The sequence below is a fragment of the Manis pentadactyla genome, chromosome 4 (genome assembly GCF_030020395.1).
Source record: "Manis pentadactyla isolate mManPen7 chromosome 4, mManPen7.hap1, whole genome shotgun sequence".
NCBI classification, from domain to species: Eukaryota; Metazoa; Chordata; class Mammalia; order Pholidota; family Manidae; genus Manis; species Manis pentadactyla.
In genome coordinates, this window is record NC_080022.1 from 6,351,843 (window position 1) to 6,377,239 (window position 25,397).

Below are 25,397 nucleotides of genomic sequence, written 5' to 3' on the forward strand. Positions count from 1 at the left end.
CTAGCGACGTTAGCGGCCGCTTACGCGCCCCGGTTCCGCACCTGGACTAGGGATGCGCGGGACCGCAGAGCCGCGTGCTGGGGGCCACGTGCGCCCGTCCGCGCCTGCGCGCTGCGTCCCTCGCCACACCCAGCCCTTCCGCGCCCTAGAGCCGCCGGTCAAGGCGATCGCGTCCTTTCGTCCTTGGGCGTCCAGGCCGAGGTGGCCGGAAGGACGTGCACTCTCCTTTAATTACAGCTGATACTTTTTGAGCTCTTCCTAAGGACCACGCACGTCTCCACGGGTTTACACAGCGGTAATTCATTACCCCCTAAGTGTTAGGAAGAATTGTTAATGTTGCATTTGAAAGGAGACTGCATGTCCCTCCCCTTGCCCACCTAGGTAAATCAAATCTATCGGCATTCATGTGAACCGTACACGTAGTGATTTGGGACTGGAATTTCACCCAGACGGGAGGATTTCTCAAAGTTCATTACAGGTAATATTCCACAGTAGTCAGAGTGGGCGCAGTGATTTCTACCTTTCTGATCAAGAAAAACGGATACCCGTTTTGCACCATGTGCCCGCCCTTCAAGGGAGGATTGGAGGCGAGCATTGTCTTCTATTGTAGTTGTATTCTTAGCATTCCTCCTGGTCTATAAATCTGAGAGCTAAACCAGTGTCATCTCCATATTTTCCATGCCTTACATAGATTCCAATGTATTTGCCTTCATAATTATTCCTTCTGGTCAGCTTCAAAACTGCTTTTCTTCCTTAACAGCTAGTATTTTTTATATCTGCGGAGCTACTGGCTTAAGTTTCTAAGCCAGGATAAATTAAGTTACCCATTTTCCAGTGCCTAAGAAGCAAAAATTTAAGATTAAATTCAGCAAAAAAGCAACAAGGAAATTGTAAAATGTTTCCTAAATAATTTAAGTGAATTTTGCAAGCAGAGTTTGTGATTTCACCAGCAAACTGGTGGTTCAGACTGCTTACAACCAAGATCCCAGCCCCATGACTCAGCAGCAAAATCAACAGCCAGCATCTCTCAAGTCACCTAACTCTAAGAAAATTAGACACTTAGCTCTTATATTCAGAGTAATTCTAAGGCGTGGCCCTGAAAAGGTTCCAAAACAATCTCTTATTTTACACGAAAGTGGTTAGAGAGATTAAAGATAGCAAGACATGGCTCTTATAACTGCTCTCTTATAACTGCCAGAACCAGTGAATCTAGCAGGAAATCAAATGCAGAACCTGATCTCAGCTGCTGTTGCAAGATTCTTGGAGGCCACAGCATAGCATTCTGAGCCAGCACTTGGGACTCTTAATTGTAGCTCAAATGTTAAGGGTTGGTAGAGAAGCCCTCAAATCTTTTCCAAAATCCACAGGCTGCCAAATGCCCTCCCTGTCTCCAAGGCTCTTAAGACTTTTTTAGCAGGCCCTGGGGTTCACATTTGCCTCAGTCCAATCCATTTACCTTGTTTACAGGCATTTAGTTATTACTTATCCCTGGCAGTATGCTTGTTGAGCAATTTTATGGCAGTGGCATACCAAGGGCACTTGCCTTGCTGGTTGTCAGACAGGCGAAATGAATGTCCAGTCTGTTACCAGATCACCCTGGGAAGCACTGCAGGCATATTTGCAGAACACTTGCCAGTGGACACCAGCACTGAGTGAAGGTCAGTCCACAACAGCCTATGATCCACTCACTTGGGCTACTGATTCTACCTTTAGTACATATGTGCACCCCTGGTTAAAAACTGCTGGTTGCCTGAAAAAGTGACATACCTCTTTTGGAAGGGGGGTCTCTAGCCAGACAGGAAACTTCAGGGTTGGATAAGGAGCCCAAGGAAGGTGAAAAATCAGATGAGAGCAGAGAGGCCTCTAGGGATCTAGGTGGATGGCCCTGCATTTAAATAGACTGAGGGTTTTGGGTTTATCACAAAATATTTCACATATACCAAAGACTACATAAAGTGTATCTGCTATAGAGGATAATGAAAATGTACCCACTACTAGCTTAAGAAATGGGAAATCAGCAATGCCATTAAGGTCACTATGTGTTCTCTGGCCTTACAGGAGCCACTGTCCTAAATTTTGCGTTATTTCCTTGTTTTGCTTTATGGTTTTGAAATAAATTTTTTGAACTTTGTATTAATGGCATCATACCATTTTGTAGCCTTTAGCTACTTTTTTTTGCTCAAATTGACAAGTGTGAGCTCCAGCCTTGTAGCTGTAGATGGCTCATTTTCTGTGCAGTATAGTATTCCATTGTGTGGATATCCTTGCCTTTTCCTTTCAGTGTACATTTGTTACTTCCTGGTTTCTCCATGTTAATACCAGTAGTGCTGCTATAAGCTTTGTTGCAGATGTCTCCTGAGCACAAGGGTGGAAGTGTCTCTAGGAACTGTACCTAGGACTAGGACATAACACCTAGACATGGAATTCCTGGGTTACAGATATAAGCACCTTCAACTCTGTTTTCCAAAGTACTTGTATTTCTATGCACTTCCAACAGCAGTGGAACATATATATATGACCCAACATGAAAAACAAATAATCTTTCTTTGCAACTTTTCCTAGAAATTCGATTTGTTTTCAATTTACTATCCTTTTCAAGTCCCTTACTTAAACCCACATGTCCCCTCTGTAAATTGCAGTTGGCATTCTACCCTTATGATGCCTCGGAGGGCACCTCTTAGGGCTTGTAGCTGTCAACAGCCTCTGCCCCTGCCTTCCTCAAAGCTGACTTCAGGAGTCATCTGTAGGAAGTAGGAGTTGGGCAAGGCATATGTTTGGGAAGACAGAAGGGAAGAGCACACTATGGCTTTTAAATAAGTCATTGCTAGGAAAGCATTTATCTAGGGGTGCCCAAGTGAGGGGAGGATAGAGGATAGAGCTTAAAGAAAAAAATCCCAGGGGAGTCAGGGGAGCAAGGAGTGGGCACCCAGTGAGCAGAGTTCCACGGGGAGGAGCCAATAAAGGTAGTGGTGGCAGGGAGTGGGGGGTGGTGTGGGCAAGTGGAGACTGAGAGGGGCTCAGGACCAGCAAGAGAAAACCAGTCTAAAGGGGTATCAGAGGGAAGTGTCTCTGTCTTGGTATCAAAGAGCTCTGCATGGATCCTCTGGGCCTCAAGTCTTTTATCTTTGAAATGGGTGCAATAATACCAACCTAGGGAGGGGTGGCTCTTACCATCAGCCTGGGACTCATGCTCACTCATGCTCACTCATTACTCACTGCTTGAATGGCCTGCAAGGCCCTGATAGCTCTACATAGCTGTAGTTGGTCCCTGGGGCAATTTCCTTTTCATCTCTATCTGTTGCCACCTCTTTTCTCAGTTCTTAAGGTTGTCGCTTGACGGGAGGCCCAGGGGAGCAGCTGTCTTGGGACTGAGGTGTCCTGAGTGTATGGATGGCCAACAGAGGTTTCCTGTCAGCCATGCTGGCAGCATTCCTGGAAGTAGGAGTAGAGGACCATCAGGTGGCCCAGTCTGAACTGCCAGTAACCACAAAGGAAAGAGAGGTCAGTCGACAATGTGACTCCGAATGGAAAAGCATGACTCTGCCATGCCACCAGGACAGTAACCACATCAAATTTACCTGTAGCAGCTTCCTGTTGGAGAAACACAACTGATGAAAGCTTCATATCTGCTGGATACTGTAGAGATACTGCAATTCTGTAACAAGCTTGTAGCTGGAAGGAGAACGCAGCTTGCAAAGTCAGAGCAACAGTTACATTGTATGGCAACTCGAGTTCCAATTACAAACTGTCTCCAGCCCCATGCTCATGGGGACATCTGTTGGCACTTCCTAAAGAAAAGGGTAGAAATTCTGCTTTTCTACAAGCCCCCTTGGAGCAAGATCCAGGGCCTCCTACATTGGAATTCCTTAACTAACCTTGTTTCTTATTTGTTTGTCACCTCAGGGTCAGGAAGTTGCCCAGGAGAGAATAGATTTCAGCACAGGGTTTGTCAGGATAGTCCTGTGGCTGGAAGAGCCATGCAGAGAGTAGATTGATGATTGGCTGAATGAGGCTTCTAAGCTGCTGATCTTAAATGGAAGTCTTGCTCCTAGATGAGGGCATGCTGCTAAAAATTCAGTTTGTGGCAACTGGCGGCGCAGCTGCTCCAGTGAGTGGCTGACTCAGGATTTGCACCAGACAGGTCCAGCAAGGTGCCAAGCTGCTAAATTGCCCCTTTTGGAGGGGCTTCTGAGTGTCTTCCACAACCATGGCACCTGTGGAAGGATTTTTAGACTGGGCAGGCCTTTCCCATCTGAATGCAGCCAAATGAATCAAGTATCAAGGACCAGCCTGTGGTCAGTGAGGTGTCCTGGCCTGAAAGCATGCCCAGTAGGAGCATGTCACAATGGACTGTGGGTGACTGGCTGGCCAAGTTTGGATTCAGGACCTACAAAGAAAATGATCTCTTGGTAGAAAAATGCAGATGTAGATGTAGAAACACATAGAACCGGCTATAAGCAGAAGCCACAGGCCGGAAAATCCCTGAGGAAACAGACTCCAGGAGGTGGCAGGAAGAAGTAGTGTCTGTCAGTGACTGGCGTAGGAAGAAGTAGGTGACAGCTCAGCAGAACTGATTGGACACGGAGATGCAGTACGCAGAGTTGTGACCTTTTAGTCCTCAGGAGACTGGGATGTCCAACTGCTCCGATTCCTGTGTTTCTACTTCCCTGTGACACCCCCAGGAAACCCAAGTAGCAAAGGAGCCCATGTGAATCTTCTGCTTCGCAGTCTGAACAAGCACATAAACAAATCTCTACCAGTTGGAATGCAGGCCCAAGTCTAACTCAATGAAAATAGAAAGACAAAGTCCCTGAATGGAAAAGAAGTGAATAAAACTTGTTACTACAGTAACTCATTGAGCCCCTACTCTGTGCCAGGCACTGGGTAATGCAAGGGAAAAGCAAGCAAGGCCTTCACCTCAAGAAACTTACATTCTAATGGGGTGCGAGGAGGAAGGTGGACAGTATTTTAAAATACATGTGAATATACATGTGGCCCATATCCGAGAAGACACCTGAGCAGAGACTGGGGGAACTGAGTCACTGGGAAAAGTGTTCCAGTCGAGGAAACTTAGTATATTGAGGAACTGGAAAAGATTGGGGTGCCAGAGCTGGGGGCTAGAAGAGAGGCAGGACCTGATGCTAGGGTGATGGGATAGGGATCTTGTGGGCAATGCCAGGGATTGTGGGTTTTACCTTGAGAGGAGGTTGTAGTGGGTTTTGAGCAGAGGGATGACATACTGTGACTTGTGTTTTTGAAGGATCATTCCCGCTACTGTTGAAAAAACATAAGAGCATGTTTCAGTTATCTGATGCCGTGTAACAAGTCATCCCAAAACCTAGTGGCTTGAAACAACAGCCTTTTCCTTGGCTTTTGATTCTGTGGGTTGACTGGGGCTCAGCTGGCAATTCTGCGGTTGATCTCACTGGGAGTCCCTCATGTGGTGCTTTCAGGTGGGAGCCTGGTGGAGGCTAGCAGATCCGAGGTGGCTTCCGCATTGGTTTTGGGGGACTTCAAGCAAACAAATTTTTCTCTCTCACAGTTCTAGAGGCCAGAAGTCTAAAAATAAGGGTGTTGGCAAGGTTGCTTCCTTCTGGAAGTTCTGAGGGTATTCATCCCATGTCTCTCTGCAGTTTCTGGTGCTTTCGGCATTCCTTTGAGCTTGTGGCTTGTAGACTTGTCACTCCAGTATGACTCTGTCTTCACACGGCATTCTCCCTGCGTACTTCTGTGTCCCTGTGTGTGTCTTTCTTTTTATAAGGATGTCAGTCACAATAGATTTAAGGCCTACCCTAATCCAGTATCGCCTCATCTTAATTTGATAACATCTGCAAAGACCCTATTTCCAAATAGGTCATGTTCCCAGGTTCTGGGTAGATGTGAGGTTTTGGGGGACACTATTCAACGCAGTATAGTCTCCCATCCTGCAGGATCTTTCCTGCAGCTTCTCATCAGTATTCTAACCCAGAGATTGGCAAACCATGGCCAACAGGCCAAATCTGTCTGTAAATAAAGTTTTATTGGAATACAGCCACACTCCTTTGTTTACATATTGTCTATGGCTGCTTACAAGCTGCAGTGGTAAAGCTGAGCAGTTGCAGCAGAGATCTTAAGACCCACAAAGCCTACCCTTACCCTTTATAGAGAAAGTGCCCACCCCTGGTCTGTCCCAGCTTCTCACATGCACATGACAGCTGTAGCCCAGGGAGCAGCCATCCAAGAAGACAAGACTTAGTATGCAAGAACCAACAGAGAACCCCCTTGCTGATGTCCCATTGGCCAAAGCAGATCACATGGCCAAGTGTACAGTCAGTGTGGGAAAGGTTACCCATAGGTGTGGATACCAGGAGGTGGGCTTTTGGTATCACCAAAGAAATGGTCTACCATGGGGCAGGGCTGGAAACAGGGAGGCCTGGTGAGCGGACTCTTTCTTGTCTAAGGCAGAGACCATGGTGGCTTCACAGGTCACTAGGGTGCTGGCAGTGGACACGTGAGAACTCATTGGATTCCAGGAATACTTGCAAGCAAAGCTAATGGCTTTTGCTGATGGACTGGATGTGGGCAAAGCACACACTTATTCCTACCCCACCTACTGCCAAAAAGGATCTGAGGCTCCTTGCAGGAAGTTATATGCAACAAAATCAATACATACAGCTCAAGACTAGAAAGATAAGCATCAAGTGGGCAAGTCTGAGGGGCAAACAGGCATAGGTGGGGGAAAAACTTGAGAGCAGGGCTGCCCTTGACCCAGAGGCACCTGTGTGGTGGTAAGAAAATGTACCTGTTCCTTGAGACATTTTGCTTCCATCTTAGGAATCTATAGTTATAATAAAAATACAAAAATATCAAAAAAAGGATGACAGCCATGACTGGATGATACCCCTTTGGCATCAGCACCCGTGGGTGGTGCGTGCTCTGACCACATGTATGCAGTGGCGCTGCCTGGGGCCTTAGTTCACTGTGAGCGCTGGGGATCCGACTGGCTGGTGTAATGCTGAGTGTATTAGAGAAGATGTTGGAAAGAATATTGATGAGTTTGCTCCCATGAAAGCCAGGAAAGTAAAATTATAATAGATTATTTTGGGGGTACAAGTAATATATTTAAACTTTAAAATAATATTGTGAGTTTTAATACAGCTACTTTTAATTTTTAAATATTTTTTGCAACCACTTTAATGTCCTGGGAAAAAGCAACTATTAAAAAATACATATATTTGGGGGCATGCATTTTTCTTCTTGAATCAAGCTCCAACATTATTTTAAATGTTGATATTTTGTTCGCTGTGGATTTCTGGTGTTCATTTGGATGTTTTAAGATGTGATTTCTCTTGATTACTGAGGTTTTGGGTGCCCCCTTGAGTTCTGCCCCACAGACGAGTGCCTCACTCATGGCATTAACGGCAGCTAGTGCTTGAGCAGCATTAATGGAAGATTTCTGTCCAGCCTGAGGGTCGTGGTCTGAAGAATGGTGCTCAGTTCTGAGTAAGTAGACCACAAAGGACTCCTGTGGGAGGCAGGCTGGGGGGATGCAGGACCCCTACCCCCCAGGAGGAGGAGGGCAGACTTCAGGGGACTCTGAAAAAGAGCCATTGAAAGATTATTCTGCAGCAAAGGAAATAGATTCAGTCTTTGTGGCTCCAGAAATGAGGACAACAATGGAGAGAAGGTCTCAGGGAGGCCAAGAGCATTTCTAGAATGACACATGGTTCCCACACTGGGCCCCGAATGTTCTGGAGAGTCTGGGGGCTGCAGTTGTTCCATGTCAAAAGCATTATGTATATTTAAGGCAATTAAAATCAATTCACTTTCAAACCTTTTGAGATTCTTAGAATATCTTTAAGATCCTTTCTGAAAATTTGGGGAGAAAAAGTAACCCCAAGGTGGAGAATTAGCAGCCCAGGCTCCTGCTCTTATCCCATTCATTTCAAATAGATTTTTGGACCCAGGAAAGGCAAAGATGCTTCATCAAAGACAAAGATGCTTCTGTTCTTCTGCAATTAAAGTCTGCCCCATTTGGACCCTGTCCCAGGTCTCACTAATGCAGTGCTTGTGCCCAGATCCCTGGCAGGAGGTGAGCCACCCTAGGCTGGTGCCAAGGTCCCTTTCTTGTCCATCCTAATGGTGTTCTTGGGCTCAGTCTTGACAGGATTTCTCTCCTGCTGCCAGCTTCCCAGGCAGGAGCTTACATCTGCACAGTGCCCCTTTTACTGTGAGTTTAAGTTATTCTCATTCATCAGAAGAGTCAACATACTATGTCCCGTTTACTGCAAAACAGTTTCTTAATCTGGGCAGGAGTCCCATGAACGAGGTAGAGATGCAAGGAGTGCCTGAGACTGTATGTAAATGTGAGAGTCCCTGCACATTTTCTGTGGCAAGGCGTTCTGCTTTAAATTTCTGAAGGGGTCTCTGGCCCCAAGAGATTAAGGCACATTGCTCCAGAGAGTGCCCCGAATGATTTTGTCTTTGTTTATCTGCATCAATCCAGGAAGTGAATTAGCTTTTCTATAAACTGTGAAATGTTGCAGTAGTTTCTGTCCTTAGATCGTCACTGCTTTCCACTTGAAGCTCAGGAAGTCTTAACGTGGACTGCAAAGCTCTCAGCCAGCAGAAGGCCCCTTCATTTTCTTCCCTCTCCTCCCAGCTTCTCAGATGTCCTCCTCAGAAACAGGAGTCAAGAGGCCCCCCCATGTGGGTGGTCCTGCCTTCCAGCCCTTTCTTGTGAAGATCTTTCCTAGGCAGTACCAAGAAAGTGCTTGCTTGCATGGGTGGTGTTATAGGGTATGTATATGCAGTACTAGGGTACCTCAGAGTTGAAGGCACTAGACCCTCTCTTTGACTAGAAGCCTTTTGGATTCTAGCATCTTACTCCCCAGAAAAAACAGACAAGAGCCAAGCTCAGCATCTTACGAAGACAGGCAGAGAGGGGTGGTTCCCCTCTTTAGCAGGCAGCATTACCTCCTGCCAGCTTTATTTGGAGCAATGTCTTGGGCTAGAATCTATGATAAACATGCCAGGAGAAGATAATGAAAAAGCCAAAAAAAAAAAAAAAAGACATCAGTTTCTATTAGCCATACTGTAGTTTTTACCTTTCAGAGAGGTTACATATCCTTTTTGAGTTTCAGGTTCTTGCACCACACAAAAGGCATATTCATGTGTAGATTCCCACAGCGTTTTGGGGTGCTCTTAGACATAGGTAGGGTGAGAGCATCAGTTTCTCTTTTGCTTTCTGAATGAGCTATTTGGAAAAGTCCTGCATGCAGCAAAGTTTACTAAAGGCTTTCCACCCACCAGTCAGTGCTGCGGATTCCAAGGTGAGTCAGATGCAGCTCCGGCCTTTGAGGCACCTGGACTGGCTGAGTAGTCAGAAACAAACACAACTGTGATGCAAAATTAAATGTTGGAGGGGTCCAGAATATGACACTGTGGCAAGAGAATTATTTTGAGCTGAAGGCATTAGAAAACAGGATTGTTTTTTTCCTGAACTCTCTTTTTTTTTTTAGATAATTATTTTTTATTGAAGGGTAGTTGACACACAGTATTACATTACATTAGTTTCAGGTGTACAACACAGTGATTCAACATTTATATACATGATAATTCTAGGTACCAGCTATCACCATACCAAGTTGTTACAATATTTTGACTATATTCCTTATGCTATACATTACATCCCAGGTACTTATTTATTTTACAATTGGAAGTGTGTACTTTTTTTTGGTTGTTGTTGTTAGGGCATCTCTCCTATTTATTGATCAAATGGTTGTTAACAACAATAAAATTCTGTATAGGGGAGTCAATGCTCAATGCACAATCATTAATCCACCCCAAGCCTAATTTTCGTCAGTCTCCAATCTTCTGAAGCATAATGAACAAGTTCTTACATGGAGAACAAATTCTTACATAGTGAATAAGTTACATGGTGAACAGTACAAGGGCAGTCATCACAGAAACTTTTGGTTTTGCTCATGCATTATGAACTATAAACGGTCAGTTCAAATATGAATACACATTTGATTTTTATACTTGATTTATATGTGGATACCACATTTCTCTATTTATTATTTTTAATAAAATGCTGAAGTGGTGGGTAGATACAACATAAAGGTAGAAAACATAGTTCAGTGTTGTAAGAGAGCAAATGTAGATGATCAGGTGTGTGCCTGTAGACTATGTGTTAATCCAAGCTAGACAAGGGCAATAAAACATCCACATATGCAGAAGATTTCTCTCAGAACAGGGAGGGTGAGGTTCTAAGCCTCACCTCTGTTGATCCACAATTTCTCACCTGATGACCCCCCTGCGACTGTGCCTGTCTTAGGTTGTTCCTCCCTTGAGGAATCTTACCCGTCTCTGGCTAACCAGTCATCTTCCGGGGCCATACAGGGAAATGTTAAGTTGGTAAGTGAGAGAGAAGCCTTATTGTTTGAAATGGTTAGCTTTTTATTTCTTTGCATATTTATGCCCTGTGGCTTCTATGCCCAGCATTTGTCTTGAGGTATCTTTACCACTTGGAGGAGTTATGATACTCGGTAAATTTGATATGAGGCACGAATTCTATTTAAGAATTCGTTGTAATTAGGAAGGAAGAAGAAAAGCTATAGAAGTAGCAGGCGGGAGAAAACATGGGAAGATTGATTATTTCTTTGACATATCTTCTTGTAGAGTAACTTCAGCATGTATAGATTTTAAGCTACTACTTAAATTGCGCACACACATTAACATAATAGGAGTATAGTTACATAACCAAAGCATACCTGTAATTACCAGCCATCTCCAGTGAAACCAAGAAAACCAGTTAGGCACCCTAGGCATTTGTGAAAACTTATCAATGATATGATGGTTATTATCTAACTGAATTTGAATAGTTTGAGAAAAATCAGACAAATTAAAACAACCCATTCCTGGGCACTGTTCACATCCCATATGTTCTTTTAACAGTAAATAGTCTGTAGTTGTAAGATTTTGGAGCGCTACAATTTGCACTTCTCCTAATTCTTGGTTGAGTTCCAACAGTATAGATCCAGTCCAATTTGTTGTTTTACTGTATGCACCAGCCAGCTTAGATATCTCCTTCATTCCCATGGCAAGTCCAGGAGCTGGTGGGATGAGTGCATCTACAGCTGTAGCAGTGCGTGGATCTTTGTTGGGGTTTTTTGATGATCATCTTCTGGCATGAGTCTTCCCGAGAGTGCTGATGTTGGAAGTTCTCTTTCATATCGTATCTTAGTTCATTTTCGGGGTAGCCAAATTAGGCTTTGATCCTCTGTATAAACACAAACAGACCCTTTGCCTACACTTTTATATGTCCTTTATATCATTGTGTAGAACTCATTAGAGGTCACCACATAGGAACTGCATTTTTTTTTTTAATCATTAATCTACACTTACATGACGAATACTTTGTTTACTAGGCTCTCCCCTATACCAGGTCCCCCCTATATACTCCTTTACAGTCACTGTCCATCAGCGTAGCAACCTGTTGTAGAATCACTACTTGTCTTCTCTGTGTTGTACAGCCTTCCCCTTTCTCCCACCCCGCTATGGATGCTAATCTTAATACCCCCCTACTTCTCCCCCCCTTATCCCTCCCTACCCACCCATCCTCCCCAGTCCCTTTCCCTTTGGTACCTGTTAGTCCATTCTTGAGTTCTGTGATTCTGCTGCTGTTTTATTCCTTCAGTTTTTACTTTGTTCTTATATTCCACAGATGAGTGAAATCATTTGGTATTTCTCTTTCTCCGCTTGGCTTGTTTCACTGAGCAAAATACCCTCCAGCTCCATCCATGTTGCTGCAAATGGTAGGATTTGCCCTTTTCTTATGGCTGAGTAGTATTCCATTGTGTATATGTACCACATCTTCTTTATCCATTCATCTATCGATGGACATTTAGGTTGCTTCCAATTCTTGGCTATTGTAAATAGTGCTGCGATAAACATAGGGGTGCACTGATCTTTCTCATACTTGATTGCTGCATTCTTAGGGTAAATTCCTAAGAGTGCAATTCCTGGGTCAAATGGTAAGTCTGTTTTGAGCATTTTGATGTACCTCCATACTGCTTTCCACAATGGTTGAACTAATTTACATTCCCACCAGCAGTGTAGGAGGGTTCCCCTTTCTCCACAGCCTCGCCAACATTTCTTGTTGTTTGTCTTTTGGATGGCAGCCATCCTTACTGGTGTGAGGTCATACCTCATTGTAGTTTTAATTTGCATTTCTCTGATAATTAGCGATGTGGAGCATCATTTCATGTGTCTGTTGGCCATCTGTATTTCTTTTTTGGAGACCGTCTGTTCAGTTCCTTTGCCCATTTTTTAATTGGGTTATTTGTTTTTTGTTTGTTGAGGCGTGTGAGCTCTTTATATATTCTGGATGTCAAGCCTTTATCGGATGTGTCATTTTCAAATATATTCTCCCATACTGTAGGGTTCCTTTTTGTTCTATTGATGGTGTCTTTTGCTGTACAGAAGCTTTTCAGCTTAATATAGTCCCACTTGTTCATTTTTGCTGTTGTTTTCCTTGCCCGGGGAGATATGTTCAAGAAGAGGTCACTCATGTTTATGTCTAAGAGGTTTGTGCCTATGTTTTCTTCCAAGAGTTTAATGGTTTCATGACTTACATTCAGGTCTTTGATCCATTTTGAGTTTACTTTTGTATATGGGGTTAGACGATGGTCCAGTTTCATTCTCCTACATGTAGCTGTCCAGTTTTGCCAGCACCATCTGTTGAAGAGACTGTCATTTCGCCATTGTATGTCCATGGCTCCTTTATCAAATATTAATTGACCATATATGTCTGAGTTAATGTCTGGATTGTCTAGTCTGTTCCATTGGTCTGTGGCTCTGTTCTTGTGCCAGTACCAAATTGTCTTGATTACTATGGCTTTATAATAGAGCTTGAAGTTGGGGAGTGAGATCCCCCCTACTTTATTCTTCTTTCTCAGGATTGCTTTGGCTATTCGGGGTCTGAACTCTCTTATCTGTCTAAAAGCAGAACTTCCCCCAAAGAACTCGAATTTCATAAAACCCCTTCCTGGGAGCAATCAAGGAAGATTGACTCTTATAATAAGACACTGCCTCAGAACTGTCACATCTCCCATCTATTCTCCTAAGGTCTGTCTGCCCCCTTTCCTTCCCCTATTAGGATGGTATATAAATCCAAAATTTGAATCATCTCCTTGAATCACATTCTTGTGTGAACTCCCCTACATAATAAAAATCTTATAAATAAAAACTTGTCTTTTCTTTTGCTAACCTGTCCTTTGTCAGTTTAATTTGCAGGCCCCCAGTGATAGAACACAAGAGAGTGGAAGAAAAGCTTTTCCCCTTTGACAACGTCACCACCAGGGTAGCAACACCTGTGGTTTCTGATTGAAATATGATTCAGGCTACACACTCTAAATTACCTTGCTATGTATATACTCTTACTAGTCCAGGTTCATTCAACAGATATTTACTGAGAGCCTACTATATGCTAGGCACTGGTTTGGGAGCTGGAGATAGAAAAAAGAAGGTAAAGTTCTTGATGCAGGAAACAGACAATGTGCATGTAAATAAATACATTGTCAGTTGGTGGTAAATGCCAGGGAGATCATTAAAGGAAGTCTCTGGGGGAAAGGGCATGATGGTGGGGTGTGTTGGAGCACTATATTATGTGATCCATATAGATAAATTTCTCAGTACAAAATTCCAACAATTTATATATTTAGAGACTCTTCCAGTGTTTTCTCTGAAAACTTGGCAGAGAAGAAGCAGTCGAGTTTTTCTACCACTTGCTTTTTAAATTACAAAAGTAGTCTATGCTGGTTACTAAAAAATTCCAACAAAACAGAAATACACAGGAGGGAGCCAAGATGGCGGCATGAGTAGAGCAGCAGAAATCTCCTCCCAAAACAACATATATCTATGAAAATATAACAAAGACAACTCTTCCTAGAATAAAGACCAGAGGACACAGGACAACATCCAGACCACATCCGCACCTGAGAGAACCCAGCGCCTCGCGAAGGGGGTAAGATACAAGCCCCGGCCCCGCGGGAGCCGAGCGCCCCTCCCCCCAGCTCCCGGCGGGAGAAGAGCAGGCAGAGCGGGAGGGAGACGGAGCCCAGGGCTGCCGAACACCCAGCCCCCGCCATCCGGGCCAGAGCGCAGGGCCCTGGATACTAGGGAAACAGGGCAGCAAGAACACTGAGCGGGCACCGGAGGCTTGGTGCCGGAGGACATAAGAAAAGCGAGCGGCCATTTTTTTTTTTTTTTCTGTTTTGTTTTGGCGAGCGCTTTTTGGAAGACTTAAAGGAATAGGGACCCCAATACTAGGGAAACAGGGCAGCCAGACCGGTGAGCAGATGCCTGAGGCTGGCGCCAGAGAATAAAGAAAAACGAGCGGCCATTTTTTTAAATTAATTAATTTTTTTAATTAAAAAATTTTTTTCTAATTTTTTTGTGGGGTCGTTGTTTTGTTTTGGTGGGTGCTTTTTGGAAGTCTTAAAGGGGCAGGGCGGGACACTTAATCCAGAGGTAGGGAATCCAGGGATCTCTCGGCACCCTAATCCCCTGGGCTGCAGGGAGCTCGGAGGCCCCTTACAGAGATAAATAGCCTCACGGCTGCTCCCCCTCCAACACAACTCCACCATTTTGGAGCAGCTGCCCAAGCCAGGCCACGCCCACAGCAACAGCGGAGATAAACTCCATAGCAGCCGGGCAGGAAGCAGAAGCCCTGTCTGTGCGCAGCTGCCCAGCACAAGCCACTAGAGGTCGCTGTTCTCCCAGGAGAGGAGGGCCACAAACGAACAAGAAGGGAAGTTCTTCCAGCCGTCACTCGTCCCAGTTCTGCAGACTATTCCTATCACCATGAAAAGGCAAAGCTACAGGCAGACAAAGATCACAGAGACAACACCAGAGAAGGAGACAGACCTAACCAGTCTCCCTGACAAAGAATTCAAAATAAGAATCATAAACATGCTGACAGAGATGCAGAGAAATACGCAAGAGATATCGGATGAAGTCCAGAGGGAGATCACAGATGCCAGAAAGGAGATCGCAGAAATGAAACAAACTCTGGAAGGGTTTATAAGCAGAATGGATAGGATGCAAGAGGCCATTGATGGAATTGAAACCAGAGAACAGGAACGCATAGAAGCTGGCATAGAGAAAGACAAAAGGATCTCCAGGAATGAAACAATATTACGAGAACTGTGTGACCAATCCAAAAGGAACAATACCCGTATTATAGGGGTACCAGAAGAAGAAGAGAGAGGAAAAGGGATGGAAAGTATCTTGGAAGAAATAATTGCTGAAAACTTCCCCAAACTGGGGGAGGAAATAATCGAACAGACCACGGAAATACACAGAACCCCCAACAGAAAGGATCCAAGGAGGACAACACCAAGACACATAATAATTAAAATGGCAAAGATCAAGGACAAGGAAAGAGTTTTAAAGGCAGCTAGAGAGAAAAAGGTCACCTATAAAGGAAAACCCATCAGGCTAACATCAGACTTCTCGACAGAAACCCTACAGGCCAGAAGAGAATGGCATGATATATTAAATGCAATGAAACAGAAGGGCCTTGAACCAAGGATACTGTATCCAGCACGACTATCATTCAAATATGACGGTGGGATTAAACAATTCCCAGACAAACAAAAGCTGAGGGAATTTGCTTTCCACAAACCACCTCTACAGAACATCTTACAGGGACTGCTCTAGATGGGAGCACTCCTAGAAAGAGCACAGCACAAAACACCCAACATATGAAGAATGGAGGAGGAGGAATAAGAAGGGAGAGAAGAAAAGAATCTCCAGACAGTGTATATAACAGCTCAATAAGCAAGCTAAATTAGGCAGTAAGATACTAAAGAGCCTAACCTTGAACCTTTGGTAACCACGAATTTAAAGCCTGCAATGGCAATACGTACATATCTTTCAATAGTCACCCTAAATGTTAATGGACTGAATGCACCAATCAAAAGACACAGAGTAATAGAATGGATAAAAAAGCAAGACCCATCTATATGCTGCTTACAAGAAACTCACCTCAAACCCAAAGACATGTACAGACTAAAAGTCAAGTGATGGAAAAACATATTTCAGGCAAACAACAGCGAGAGGAAAGCAGGGGTTGCAGTACTAATATCAGACAAAATAGACTTCAAAACAAAGAAAGTAACAAGAGATAAAGAAGGACACTACATAATGATAAAGGGCTCAGTCCAACAAGAGGATATAACCGTTCTAAATATATATGCACCCAACACAGGAGCACCAGCATATGTGAAACAAATACTAACAGAACTAAAGGGGGAAATAGACTGCAATGCATTCATTCTAGGAGACTTCAACACACCACTCACCCCAAAGGATAGATCCACCGGGCAGAAAATAAGTAAGGACACGGAAGCACTGAACAACACAGTAGAGCAGGTGGACCTAATAGACGTCTACAGAACTCTACATCCAAAAGCAACAAGATGCACATTCTTCTCAAGTGCACATGGAATATTCTCCAGAATAGACCACATAGTAGGCCACAAAAAGACCCTCAGTAAATTCCAAAAGATTGAAATCCTGCCAATTAACTTTTCAGACCATAAAGGCATAAAACTAGAAATAAACTGTACAAAGAAAGCAAAAAGGCTCACAAACACATGGAGGCTTAACAACATGCTCCTAAATAATCAATGGATCTATGACCAAATCAAAATGGAGATCCAGCATTATATGGAAACAAGTGACAACAACAACACTAAGCCCCAACTTCTGTGGGACACAGCAAAAGCAGTCTTAAGAGGAAAGTATATAGCAATCCAAGCATATTTAAAAAAGGAAGAACAATCCCAAATGAATGGTCTAATGTCACAATTATCGAAATTGGAAAAAGAAGAACAAATGAGGCCTAAGGTCAGCAGAAGGAGGGACATAATAAAGATCAGAGAAGAAATAAATAAAATTGAGAAGAATAAAACAACAGCAAAAATCAATGAAACCAAGAGGTGGTTCTTCGAGAAAATAAACAAAATAGATAAGCCTCTAGCCAGACTTAATAAGAGGAAAAGAGAGTCAACACAAATCAACAGTATCAGAAACGAGAAAGGAAAAATCACGACGGACCCCACGGAAATGCAAAGAATTATTAGAGAATACTATGAAAACCTATATGCTAACAAGCTGGGAAACCTAGGAGAAATGGACAACTTCCTAGAAAAATAAAACCTTCCAAGACTGACCCAGAAAGAAACAGAAAATCTAAACAGACCAATTACCAGCAACGAAATTGAAGCGGTAATCAAAAAACTACCAAAGAACAAAACCCCCGGGCCAGATGGATTTACCTCGGAATTTTATCAGACATACAGGGAAGACATAATACCCATTCTCCTTAAAGTTTTCCAAAAAATAGAGGAGGAGGGGATACTCCCAAACTCATTCTATGAAGCTAACATCATCCTAATACCAAAACCAGGCAAAGACCCCACCAAAAAAGAAAACTACAGACCAATATCCCTGATGAACGTAGATGCAGAAATACTCAACAAAATATTAGCAAACTGAATTCAAAAATACATCAAAAGGATCATACACCATGACCAAGTGGGATTCATCCCAGGGATGCAAGGATGGTACAACATTCGAAAGTCCATCAACATCATCCACCACATCAACAAAAAGAAAGACAAAAACCACATGATCATCTCCATAGGTGCTGAAAAAGCATTTGACAAAGTTCAACATCCATTCATGACAAAAACTCTCAGCAAAATGGGAATAGAGGGCAAGTACCTCAACATAATAAAGGCCATCTATGATAAACCCACAGCCAACATTATATTGAACAGTGAGAAGCTGAAAGCATTTCCTCTGAGATCGGGAACTAGACAGGGATGCCCACTCTCCCCACTGTTATCTAACATAGTACTGGAGGTCCTAGCCATGGCAATCAGACAAAACAAAAAAATACAAGGAATCCAGATTGGTAAAGAAGAAGTTAAACTGTCACTATTTGCAGATGACATGATACTGTACATAAAAAACCCTAAAGACTCCACCCCAAAACTACTAGAACTGATATCGGAATACAGCAAAGTTGCAGGATACAAAATCAACACACAGAAATCTGTGGCTTTCCTATACACTAACAATGAACCAACAGAAAGAGAAATCAGGAAAAGAACTCCGTTCACAATTGCATCAAAAAAAATAAAATACCTAGGAATAAACCTAACCAAAGAAGTGAAAGACTTGTACTCTGAAAACTACAAGTCACTCTTAAGAGAAATTAAAGGGGACACTAACAGATGGAAACTCATACCATGCTCGTGGCTAGGAAGAATTAATATCGTCAAAATGGCCATCCTGCCCAAAGCAATATACAGATTTGATGCAATCCCTATGAAGCTACCAGCAACATTCTTCTATGAACTGGAACAAATAATTCAAAAATTCATATGGAAACACCAAAGACCCCGAATAGTCAAAGCAATCCTGAGAAAGAAGAATAAAGTAGGGGGGATCTCACTCCCCAGCTTCAAGCTCTACTATAAAGCCATAGTAATCAAGACAATTTGGTACTGGCACAAGAACAGAGCAACAGACCAATGGAACAGACTAGAGAATCCAGACATTAACCCAGACATATATGGTCAATTAATATTTGATAAAGGAGCCATGGACATACAATGGCGAAATGACAGTCTCTTCAACAGGTGGTGCTGGCAAAACTGGACAGCTACATGTAGGAGAATGAAACTGGACCATTGTCTAACCCCATATACAAAAGTAAACTCAAAATGGATCAAAGACCTGAATGTAAGTCATGAAACCATTAAACTCTTGGAAGAAAACATAGGCACAAACCTCTTAGACATAAACATGAGTGACCTCTTCTTGAACATATCTCCCCGGGCAAGGAAAACAACAGCAAAAATGAACAAGTGGGACTATATTAAGCTGAAAAGCTTCTGTACAACAAAATACACCATCAATAGAACAAGAAGGATCCCTACAGTATGGGAGAATATATTTGAAAATGACACATCCGATAAAGGCTTGACGTCCAGAATATATAAAGAGCTCACACGCCTCAACAAACAAAAAACAAATAACCCAATTAAAAAATGGGCAGAGGAACTGAACAGACAGTTCTCCAAAAAAGAAATACAGATGGCCAACAGACACATGAAAAGATGCTCCACATCGCTAACTATCAGAGAAATGCAAATTAAAACTACAATGAGGTATCACCTCACACCAGTAAGGATGGCTGCCATCCAAAAGACAAACAACAACAAATGTTGGCGAGGCTGTGGAGAAAGGGGAACCCTCCTACACTGCTGTTGGGAATGTAAATTAGCTCAACCATTGTGGAAAGCAGTATGGAGGTACATCAAAATGCTCAAAACAGACTTACCATTTGACCCAGGAATTGCACTCCTAGGAATTTACCCTAAGAATGCAGCAATCAAGTATGAGAAAGATCAGTGCACCCCTATGTTTATCGCAGCACTATTTACAATAGCCAAGAATTGGAAGCAACCTAAATGTCCATCGATAGATGAATGGATAAAGAAGATGTGGTACATATACACAATGGAATACTATTCAGCCATAAGAAAAGGGCAAATCCTACCATTTGCAGCAACATGGATGGAGCTGGAGGGTATTATGCTCAGTGAAACAAGCCAAGCGGAGAAAGAGAAATACCAAATGATTTCACTCATCTGTGGAATATAAGAACAAAGGAAAAACTGAAGGAATAAAACAGCAGCAGAATCACAGAACTCAAGAATGGACTAACAGGTACCAAAGGGAAAGGGACTGGGGAGGATGGGTGGGTAGGGAGGGAAAAGGGGGGGGAAGAAGAAGGGGGGTATTAAGATTAACATGCATGGGCGGGTGGGAGAAAGGGGAGGGCTGTACAGCACAGAGAAGGCAAGTAGTGATTCTACAACATTTTGCTATGCTGATGGACAGTGACTGTAAAGGGATTTATAGGGGGGACCTGGTATAGGGGAGAGCCTAGTAAACATAATATTTGTCATGTAAGTGTAGATTAATGATACCAAAAAAAAAAAAAAAGGCAGTTCCTGTGTGGTGACCTCCAATGAGTTCTACACAAGGGTACAAAGGGCATATAAAAGTGTAGGCAAAGGGTCTGTTTATGTTTATACAGAGGATCAAAGCCTAATTGGGCTACCCCAAAAATGAACTAAGATATGATATGAAAAAAACTTCCAACATCAGCACTCTCTGGAAGACTCATGCCAGAAGATGATCATCAAAAAACCCCAACAAAGATCCACGCACTGCTACAGCTGTAGATGCACTCATCCCACCAGCTCCTGGACTTGCCATGGGAATGAGGAAGGAGATATCTAAGCTGGCCTGTGCATACAGTAAAACAACAAATTTGACTGGATCTATACTGTTGGAACTCAACCAAGAATTAGGAGAAGTGCAAATTGTAGCGCTCCAAAATCTTACAACTACAGACTATTAACTGTTAAAAGAACATATGGGATGTGAACATTCCCCAGGAATGGGTTGTTTTAATTTGTCTGATTTCTCTCAGACTGTTCAAGTTCAGTTGGACAATATCCACCATATCATACATAAATTTTCACAAATGCCTAAGGTGCCTAACTGGTTTTCTTGGTTTCACTGGAGATGGCTGGTAATTACAGGTATGCTTTGGTTATGTAACTATACTCCAATTATGTTAATGTGTGTGCACAATTTAATTAGTAGTTTAAAACCTATACATGCTGAAGTTACTCTACAAGAAGATATGTCAACGAAATAATCAATCTTTCCATGTTTTCTTCCGCCTGCTACTTCTATAGCTTTTCTTCTTCCTTCCTAATTACAACCCTTAAATAGAATTCGTGCCTCATATCAAATTTACCGAGTATCATAATTCTTCCAAGTGGTAAAGATACCTCAAGACAAATGCTGGGCATAGAAGCCACAGGGCATAAATATGCAAAGAAGTAAAAAGCTAACCTTTTCAAACAATAAGGCTTCTCTCACTTACCAACTTAACATTTCCCCGTATGGCCCCAGAAGATGACTGGTTAGCCAGAGACAGGTAAGATCCCTCAAGGGAGGAACAACCTAAGACAGGCACAGTCGCAGGGGGGCCATCAGGTGAGAAATCGGGGATCAACAGAGGTGAGGCTTAATACCTCACCCCCCCTGTTCTGAGAGAAATCTTCTGCATCCGTGGATGTTTTATTGCCCTTGTCTAGCTTGGATTAACACATAGTCTACAGGCACACACCTGATCATCTACATTTGCTCTCTTACAATACCAAACTATGTTTTCTACCTTTATCTTGTATCTACCTACCACTTCAGCATTTTATTAAAAATAATAATAATAAAGAGAGAAATGTGGTATCCACATATAAATCAAGTTTAAAAATCAAATGAGTTATTCATATTTGAACTGACTGTTTATATTTCATAATGCATGAGCAAAACCAAAAGTTTCTGTGATGACTGCCCTTGTACTGCTCACCATGTAACTTATTCACTATGTAAGAATTTGTTCTCCATGTAAGAACTTGTTCGTTATGTATGCTTCAGAAGATTGGAGACTGACGAAAATTAGGCTTGGGGTGGATTAATGATTGTGCATTGAGCATTGACTCCCCTATACAGAATTTTATTGTTGTTAACAACCATTTGATCAATAAATATGAGAGATGCCCTCACAAAAAAAAAAAAAAGTACACACTTCCAATTGTAAAACAAATAAGTAACTGGGATGTAATGTATAGCATAAGGAATATAGTCAAAATATTGTAACAACTTGGTATGGTGATAGCTGGTAGGTAGAATTATCATGTATATAAATGTTGAATCACTGTGTTGTACACCTGAAACTAATGTAATGTAATACTGTGTCTCAACTACCCTTCAATAAAAAATAATTATCTACAAAAAAGAAAAAGAAATACTTCAGCCTAATTTAGGACCTTTCAAGAAAGAAGGGAAGAAAGAAATCCCTGTCTTTCTTGCTCTGGAAGTCCCTTGAGAGAGAACTCTTTGCTGAATACTTACATCAGTGGTTTCAAAGTGGGGAGTAGGCATCCCAGGAAATGTTTAAGATGATCTACTGAGATAAAGCAAGAAATCACTAGAATTTCTACTGATATGTTTTTCAATCTGTTCAAATTTTTCTATTATAGCTATTTTATAAGGTATCATACTAGCAGAGTTTAACATTAGGATACAATTTAAATAAATAGGCCCACCATCTTACTACCCTGACGGACAGTGACTGCAATGGGGTGTGGAGGGGACCTCGATAATATGGGTGAATGTAGTAACCACATTGTTTTTCATGTGAAACCTTCATAAGAGTGTATATCAATGATACCTTAATAATAAACAAACAAACAAACAAATAGGCCCACAAATATGGGAAGTGCGTTCTCAGATTTTGCTTCTTTTTATCAGACGACTATAATAAAACATGTTTGGAAATCACTGGGTCTAATCTACTTACCCTACATTTCACTTAAATTTTTTTCCCTGGATATTTAAAAACCACTTTATTGGAGTGTAATTTACATAATACAAAATCAATTCATTTAAAATGTACAACTTAGTCATTTTTAATAAATGTATGGAATTTCTACATTAAAAAACAAAACAAAACAGAAATACACTCTTTTCTTATCCCTCCCTGTTTCACTACCACTGTTAATGGTCTGGTGTGTGATTCTCCACCTTTTTTTGTACATAGTCCAATAAACATTCATATAGGGATAGATACATGTATTTTTTTAAAACACTAAAATGGGATAATGCTAGGTATATTCTGCAGTTTGCTCTTCTCCCCACCTCATTGTATTATGTGTATCTTTCCAGGAACACCATCGTAGTTCATCCATCTTTGCTCTTTGTAAGGCTGCAGTGAAAAAAATCACACATGATTTAATTAGTGTCCTGCTCCTGGACATTTAGATTGTTCCCAAATTTTCACTCTTATGTGTAGGTCTGAAACAAACATCCTGACACTCAGTTTCCTTGCACAGATTTCTAAAATTTGAACTGCCAAGTTAAATGCTACAAATATATAACATTTTCATAGATATTGCTGAAGTGTCCATATCAGCTAACATTGCCACCCTATCAGCAAAAGAGAATTCTTGTCACTGTATCTTTCCCAATATTTGATAACTAGTGTTTTATTTTTTGCTCGTCTGTGAAGTGAAAATCATTACCTTGCTTTAATTTTCATTTTTATGAGCGCTGGCTAAATTAACTTCTTTCCATGTTTATTCCTCAGCCCATCCAGACCTCCAAGCAGAAGGAGTGGGAAGGAAGCAGAGGACTTTGAGACTTGCTCCTCTGTTGGCTTCACCCAAGCCAGTTCCGACACACCGGGGCAGCCTGCCCTTTCCAAGGCTTGACAATGTAAACGTGATCAGTAGAAGTAGAGATCGTCTACATTTAAAAGAAAGAAACCCCAGAACCAAAAAACTGGGGCCCAAGTCACGAGATCACCATCCATTGACACTATTCAATCTGCAGACACTTTTAGAATCAGCTGGAATAATGTTATGTAAATTTCATACATAAAAAAAATACCATCAAGCCATCTACTGAAGCTGGCAAGCTTGCATCTCTAGTTAGCTACAGATGGAGCTGGAGGCCTATGTCCCTAGAGAGCCTGAAGACAAATAGAAATGAGAATTAGTGGCAAAAAGAGTACTTAGTAAGGCTCAGGAGGACCTTAATAAATGTTTATTGACTGGTGTTAGGAAAGAGTATAAACCTAAATGTGATTTATTCCCACTAGGGTATTTAAACATTTTAACAGTAAGGTTTAACAAAGGGCCACGTGGTAGAAGCTGCTCCGGCTGGGAGTGGGGGTGGGGGAATTGATAAGGGCCTGGCTGTACCTGTTTGAGTTTTTTTTAAACCTACCAATAAGATTAAGACAAATGTAAAGGAAAGATATAACTGGCTTAGGCGACTTCCGGGGAAGAATGTGAACCCTGTAGTACTCAGCCAATGAGGAACCAGGGGAGGGACTTGCGCACTAGGATATAAATTATTGGCGCCAAACTCCCCAGATGTGCCTGCCCACCGGACACCTGATCTTGCAAGACCGTCATTAAAGCCTCGCTCCGCTGTTCTCTTTGTCTCCGTGACCACTTATTGAATTTGGACCAGTGAGTGTGTTTCTCACACTGGTATTAAATGAAAAACAATTCCCCTGTTTTCTGAAAGCCATCTGAAGTTTGTGAACCATGGTCACAAGGAAGAAAGCAAAAATATAGTCCCTGGGAAACATAACCTTTTAAAAACAGCCCTTTTCCTTTTACAAAAGTAGTCAGAAATTTAGAAAATACAGAAAAGTGAAACGAAGCAAATAAAACCCATAAACAATCCTGTGAACAATTCAGTTTGTCTTTCTCCCTTGGCAACTTCATCAAGATAGAATTCACATAATAGAGAATTCACCCATTTAAGTCTACGATCCAGTTTTTTTGTGGTATATTCACAGGGTTGTGCAACCATAACCACAGTCTAATTGTAGACTTTTATCCTCCCTAAATGATACCCCTGCCCATAGCAGATAATGCCCATTCTCCCCAGTGCTAAGCAACCACTAATCTAGTTTCTGTCCCTGAAAAAATTTATTCCAGATATTCCGTACACATGGCATTATATACGTGACAGTTTGTGTCTGGCTTCTTTCACGTCCCATAGTTTTTTCAAGTTTCATCCATGTTGTCAGAACTTCATTTCTTTTTATTGCCAAATAATATTCTACTCTGTGGATATCCCACATTTTATTTATCCATTCAACCATTGGTGGACATCTGGTTTGCTTACACTCTTTGGCTATCATGAATAATGCTTCTCTCACCATCCATATCCATACTTTTGCATGGACATATGTTTTCATTTCTCTTGGGTATAAAACTAGAACTGGAATTCTTGGGGCATATCTATCTTTCTTCCTTTGCTTATATATTGATATAGGGTTTTTTCTCCCATTACAAAGGGACTCATTTTGGACATTCTGTTAAGTAGCTTACTTTTTTTCTTCCACTTAAAAACATACTCTGAAACATCTTTTCATACCATTAAGTATTTCTAACCTGTAATCTTAAAAAACATTGGTGTTTTAGGCAAAATATAGGCTGGATGTGGAAAATGATATTTAGGGGGTGGCATTCTCCTGGTGATCCTCTCCCAAATTTCTATAAGGTTCTGGAATAGTCTTAATAATAAAGTCAAAACAAATACACAAGCTGCCTGTTTGCAGCAGGAGTGATGCGCAAGTTTTAAATAATAATCCAGTTATAAGGAATAACAAGAACTCCTTGTAATTGGGAGTTTGGGCCACTTGTTGCTGCTTGGGTGCCTTCTGCCCCGGGGGG

The 25,397-nt window shown here is 42.0% G+C and overlaps 1 long non-coding RNA gene across 1 annotated transcript; it reads left to right on the forward strand.

Moving 5' to 3' along the window:
• Nucleotides 1-41: 41 nt before the first annotated feature.
• LOC130683296 (uncharacterized) lies at nucleotides 42-24,143 on the forward strand. Its single transcript, XR_008996875.1, has 4 exons — nucleotides 42-295; nucleotides 382-478; nucleotides 7,341-7,482; nucleotides 23,291-24,143. It is a non-coding gene; the product is annotated as an uncharacterized LOC130683296 (long non-coding RNA).
• Nucleotides 24,144-25,397: the final 1,254 nt, after the last annotated feature.